The sequence below is a fragment of the Equus asinus genome, chromosome 5 (assembly GCF_041296235.1).
Source record: "Equus asinus isolate D_3611 breed Donkey chromosome 5, EquAss-T2T_v2, whole genome shotgun sequence".
NCBI lineage: Eukaryota > Metazoa > Chordata > Mammalia > Perissodactyla > Equidae > Equus > Equus asinus.
In genome coordinates, this window is record NC_091794.1 from 83,279,795 (window position 1) to 83,286,178 (window position 6,384).

Sequence of the window (6,384 nt, forward strand, 5' to 3'; positions counted from 1 at the left end):
GACCTGAGCCTCCAACTGGTCCACAGCATCCCATGACCCATGGCAGGCAGGAGCTCTGAGTCTGTGTTGCTTTGCACCTATGGGCCCTCCATTTGTCCTTACTGGGCGCTGTGGTGCCTTCAAACAGCTGGAGTCAAGTGACCCCATTCAGTCATTAAACACTTGAATGACTATTTTCTTCAGGCAGTGATTCTCAAACCTGAATGTGTCTTCAAATCTACCACCCCCAAGACCCTGACGCAGTAGTCCAGGGCTAGGAAACTACATTGCTGACAAGCAAGGAGGAAGGTGAATCCTAAGGTGACACTTAGAAAAACATTAGAATAAAGGGTTGGAGCCAGGTCCTGCAGAGATACAAAAATATTCTCAGAAGGTGGTAGATGGCATAGTATAGTGGTTAAGAAGAGGAACTTGAGGTTATTCTCTGTGTGATGTTGGGCAAATCACTCAACCTCCCTGAGTCTAGAAGTTTCCTTCTTGAAAATAGATATATCTGCAGCCAATTAAGCTGACCGTGTCCTTTTCCCCATGGGGGTCTGGTGTGCAGTGGCTGCAAACAGCAGCCTCCCTGGCAGTGTATGCAGCCTGTTGCTTGTATGGGTTTCCCTAAGGGACCTTGGAGACAGCCCTTTCCAGTGGACATTTCATGTCGGATGCTATCCCCAACCTAGGCTCCAAACCAGTTCGCGGGGTGCCTTTGGAAAGCCTCAAGGCACAGTGGCTAGGGTCCACGTTGGCCAAGTCATCATGTCCATCCGCACCAAGCTGCAGAACAAGGAGCATGTGATTGAAGCCCTATGCAGGGCCAAGTTCAAGTTCCCTGGCCACCACAAGATCCACATCTTGAAGAAGTGGGCCTTTACTAAGTTTAATGCAGATGAATTTGAAGACAGGGTGGCTGAAAAGTGGCTCATCCCAGATGGCTGTGGAGTTAAATACATCCCTAATCATGGCCCCCTGGACAAATGGCGAGCCCTGCACTCATGAGAGCCTCAGCACTGCCCTCTTCTTACTCATGCCCATCAATAAATCCTACTTACTGTCAAAAAAAAAAAAAAGGGGGGGCTGGCCCCGTGGCCGAGTGGTTAAGTTCGCGCACTCCGCTGCAAGCGGCCCAGTGTTTCGTTGGTTCGAATCCTGGGTGCGCACATGGCACTGCTCATCAAACCACGCTGAGGCAGCGTCCCACATGCCACAACTAGAAGGACCCACAACCAAGAATATACAACTATGTACTGGGGGGCTTTGGGGAGAAAAAGGAAAAAATAAAATCTTTAAAAAAAAAAAAGAAAAGAAAATGGATATAATATTAATACCTACCTCATAGGACTGTTGTGAAGATTAAACAAGTTATTATGTGTAAACTGCTTAGATAGTAATGAAAGGAAGTGCCTGCCACATAGTGAGAACAATGATATATGACGCTATGGTTCCCTAGCTTGCATACAGGATCACAAAATAAGGCAATATGTGTCTCCGACAAAGACTACAAGCCTCAGAAGGGGAAGAGAACCCTTTCTTTGGAGTCATCAAGAAAGTTCTTGTTGGAGATATTGTGACTTTAACTGGAACTGGAGTACCAGTGCTTTGGCTAAGTGAAGAAGAAGTAGGTCTTCCAGGCTAAGGGAATAGCTTTGGGGAAGACGGATTGGGAAGGTTGTGTGGAATCTGGGGAAAAGAGAGGAATCTGGTCTGATTTGCTGGCTGGGCGGCCTCATTTTTACAAAACAAGAGGAGTTACACAAGATCTCTAAGGGTATCCTTTCAACAGCAAACATCCTCTGTGATTCTTTGAAATAGGGAAGTCAGGGCTAGAAACTGATTGTGGTTTGGGACACAATGAAACCGAGGTGATGGGGTCGTCCAAAATAGAGCACCCAACAGGAAGTTGGAAACGTGACACTGAAGCTTTAGAAAGGGCTTTGAAATGAAGATACAGGTTTGAGACTCATAATGATGAAGGCCCCAAGTGCCAAGCCATGAGAAAGAGAGGGGGCCAGAGCAGTAGAGGAGAGGGCTTGAAAGAGCCATGAGTTTAGAACTGGAAAGGACCCCTGATGGCTCTGCATCTTTTCCCCTTTTGCATCTCCCCCACTTTGATTTTGCAGCCTTCAAGGGTCCCATGTAGGTGTGCAGGTTCTCTTAGAGAGCTGGGAAGGATGAAAGTGAGCTCCCTTCGAGAACATTCTAGTGTGCTCTGGAGCAAACCCTACAACTCAACTCTAAGTGTAACGTAAAGCCTATAACATGGTGAGTTCTACTTTCTTCTTCCCCTCATTTGTTTTGAGCAATTCTGATGTTCCCAGATTTGAATTGGCCAATCACCAATGGAAACAGCAGTTCATCAAATCAATGGAAGGTGTTGTAATTACTCATCGGCACTGTACTGAGTTGTATATTGTCCCCCACCAAATTCATGTCCGTCCAGAACCTGTGAGTGTGACATTATTTGGAAATAGAGTCTTTGCAGATGTAATCAAATCAAGATGAGGTTACACTGGATTGAGGTGGGCCCTAATCCAATGACTAGTGTCCTAAGGACAGAGACAGACACATACAGAAGATGGACATGTGAAGACAGAGGCAGGATTGGAGTTATGCTGCCGCAAACCAAGGAATGTCAGGGATTGCCAGCAATAACCAGAAGCTAGAAGAGGCAAGGGAGAATGCTTCTCCAGAAGGAAGCATGGGAGCATGGCCTTGCTGACACCTTGATTTGGGGTTTCTGGCCTCCAGAATTGTGAGAGAATAAATTTCTGTTATTTAAAGCCACCTAGTTTGTAGTAATTTGTTACGGCAGCCCTAGAAAGCTAATACAGGCACTGGGTTCACCATGAAATACTCACGCAGGAAATATTTTTTATTTGGGTACCTAATTAGTATGGGGGTCAGGCTGCAAAGGTGCCTTGGGTTGTACCAAAAAGGTAGTGTTTATCTTCATCCAACTTTCTTCTCTTACCTGGGAAACATGCCTCAGCTCTCCCAGGCATGTTCCTCCTTCTGTCCTGAATGTCACAGCATCCTCTAGAATTCCATCTTGAATATTCAGACTTCCTGGATGCTCCACTTTGAATGACCCCTCCACACTAATGGCCTCACCTTTAGCCTTCTTCCTATGTTTCTTTTTCTATAAATTTTTTTAATAAATTATTTAAAGTATGCAGAGGACAGGAAATACTATGATAAACACTAATGGGTCATCACCCAGATTTCCCCTCTACCTTTCTGCACTTCTTCCTTTCTCCTTTTCTGCCATGTTCCCATGCCCAACCTACCCCATGTACTGCTTTCAATTTCCTTGAGAAGGTGATGTAGGTGCCGAGGTTGGCCAGCCTGACTCTACATCTGCCCCTAAAGTACAGCACACATACACTGGGGGTAACAATTAGGTGGCTGACTGTGGACTTTCAGAAGGGCAGGCAAGAGTTATTACCCTCCAAGTTATTTGAGTATCCCTAGTACCTCATTCTTGCGTTTTAAATATGCTCTTCCAGACTGAACCTATTCTGGCATCTTTGCCGTTTGAACTAGAATTTTCTTTACCCAAAATAATCTGTAAGCAGTGAAGTATGTTGGAGATGGGCTTCTGTATCCTGCATCTCTAGACATACACATACACTTTAAGTAAGACACTCCCTCTCCTCCTGAGCTGTTTTTCAGAAGGCATTGAGCTACTTCCTATCTGGCCTTGCAGAAGGTGGAGTGGGCGTCAGGGCTAATACCTGGGCATGACTACAAATAGACTTCCTGACTCCCTTTTGCACCTTGTCTCCTTATTACCCTGCAAAGCTTCCTATTAGAGGGTTTTATGTTGTTTTTTAGAAATGCTTATTAACTCTTGATCATAGACTTCAATTTCCCCATTTTCCCTTGAACTTAATCTCTCCAATTAGGATTTCAAGTTACAGATCATCCTTTAGGAACTATTGTTAGTATGATTTAGAGTTCAGAAGATCCTTAAGGAGACAAACAGAGGTACAAATACAATAGCCTGGAGATATTTAAAAAAAATGTTCCCATTCTTTTTTGGAGGGACTGGTAGAATGACAATGAATGGTAATGGTACCATGTTTTTCTCCCTTCTCCTTATTTGCTTTGGACCATGGGCTCCATTCTGATTTAGGAGTCTTTCCTGCTCAGCATTTCAGTGATAATTCTCCCTATGGTCTACAGGATCCCTGTTCTCTTTGTTTCTATAGCAACAGTCCTGTGTTGCTTGGCTAGAAGCAATTTTCTGCTGCTGTGGTGAAGTCCTATTTTTTCATTCCTTTCTCCCCAGTTGCCTTGGTAACCAGCCTCTCCCTCTTCTGGTCTCTCAGTGGTAAATTCCACCCCCCTCTTTTTTTCTCTCTCAAGTAACAGTCACCTGGTCATGACTTGGACAGTGCTTTCCCATCTGTGAGTGAGCACACTCTGTCATGGTCAGATTGTCATCATGAAATTGGCCTTCCTTTTGCTTTATTTGCATCACTTCTCTGGCCTGCCATCTTTCTGGTGGTTGTCATGGAAACCGTACCCTCTGAAAGTCTCCAGGCAAAGGCTCTACAGTTAACAACCATCATGCGAGAGTGTCTGCCAATATGTGGCCACACATCTTGATTTTAAAACCAGCCCCAGGCGGGTACCACAAATGGAGAGAACAAGGCTTTTGATCAAAGCAGGCTGGATTGAGAAAAGGAGGTACAGGGGACCCTGGGATGTGGTGTTCTCCAAACAATACATATGGCTACAAGGTTTAAGCTGGGTCTGCAAGAGTGGCCATTATGCCAACAACGATCTAAGTGACTGAGAAATGTATTGGCAATTATTCCAGGCAGGCCTATCATATGCTCTAAACTTCCAGGGGTGATTCCTCTGGCCCAAGGGATCCTAGTGATAGGACCTGAGAGCTAGGCAGAGCCAAGCAATGTCAGGGAGAAAGCAACTAGAACTCTTAAATCGGCTAACAAAGGGTTAGTAGAATAGGTATTGGGCACGTTTACACACTGCTGAAAATTTCTCTGCCCTTAGGCTGCTGCGCTTACCTCTTTAGAGAGGCAGATGGGGTGTTACTGTTATAATAATACAAAGTGTTCCACAAATGGTCGTTGTTATGTGCCAGGGCATTGTAGCAGGCACGTTTCAGACATTACTTCATTTTCTCCTTATGGCAATCCTGAGAGGTAGTTAATGATAAGAAAACTGAGGCTAGGGGCCGGCCTCGTGGTGCAGCGGGTAAATGCGCATGTTGCGCTTTGGCGGACCCGGGTTTGCCGGTTCGGATCCTGTGTGCAGACATGGTGCCGCTTGGCAAGCCATGCTGTGGTAGGCGTCCCACATATAAAGTAGAGGAAGATGGGCACGGATGTGGGCTCAGGCTCAGTCTTCCTCAGCGAAAAGAGGAGGATTGGCAGCAGACGTTAGCTCAGGGCTAATCTTCCTCAAAAAAGAAAAAGAAAACTGAGGCTATTTGTGTAAGGTCACGCAGCTGATAAGTGGCCAGGCTGGGATTTGGATCCAGGTCCATCTGATTCCAAAGCCTATTCTTTTTTTTTTGCTGAGGAAGATTTGCCCTGAGATAACACCTGCTGCCAATCTTCCTCTTTTTGTATGTGACTACCACCACAGCATGGTCACTGACAGGTGAGTGGTGTAGGTCTGTGCCCTGGGAACTGAACCTAGGCAGCCAAAGCGTGTGGGTGGAACTTAACCACTGGGCCACCATGCTGGTCCTCAGAGCTTGTCCTTAATGGTTGTAAGTCTCCTGAATTTTGATTCTCTCTTGTCCTAATTTTCCCCACCTCTACTTTGCTCTGAGGGTTGCTACTATTTTATCCTCTCCGCCTTCCTCGTTTTTCCTCTTTGTATTTTGTGGGGTGTTTACTTGCTTGTTTTTGTCTGTTCTCATCCCATCCCTTGCAACCTTTGGCCATAGAGATGGGAAATTCGTCCTGCCTCCTCAATGTGTCTGAGTTTGAATTGTGGAATGAAAACATTAGAGCAGCCACCCCTGCCTGAGCACTGTGCAAATCTGATCCAGGAGAACGCCACACCTCTGAGCTCTCTGGCTCGAGGACGACAGGCAAGACATTCTCCTCTTCATTTAACAACGTTTGAGTGTCTGTTCGGTACCAGGTACTGTGCCAGGCACTAGAGATACAGCAATGACCTAGGCAGAATTTGTCCCTTGTCTTTATGGAACTAACAGCCGGGAATGAAAGTCAGACAATAGACAAGACGGCAATATATAATTTTATACTGTAATTAGTGCTATGAAGAAAAAGAACTGGGTGCCGTGAAAGGAAGAATAATAGGAACAGATCTATTTTAGGTAGGACTGCCATCTCCCACTTAAGAGAGGGGTGGTTGAGGTTCTGACACCAGCAAGTTCACTGCAGTCATATT

General features: G+C 45.6%; 1 non-coding gene across 1 annotated transcript; it reads left to right on the forward strand.

Annotated features, from left to right (window-relative positions):
- The first annotated feature begins 493 nt into the window (after positions 1-493).
- LOC123286189 (small nucleolar RNA SNORA70) lies at positions 494-628 on the forward strand. The gene has a single exon (XR_006528459.1). It is a non-coding gene; the product is annotated as a small nucleolar RNA SNORA70 (small nucleolar RNA).
- Positions 629-6,384: the final 5,756 nt, after the last annotated feature.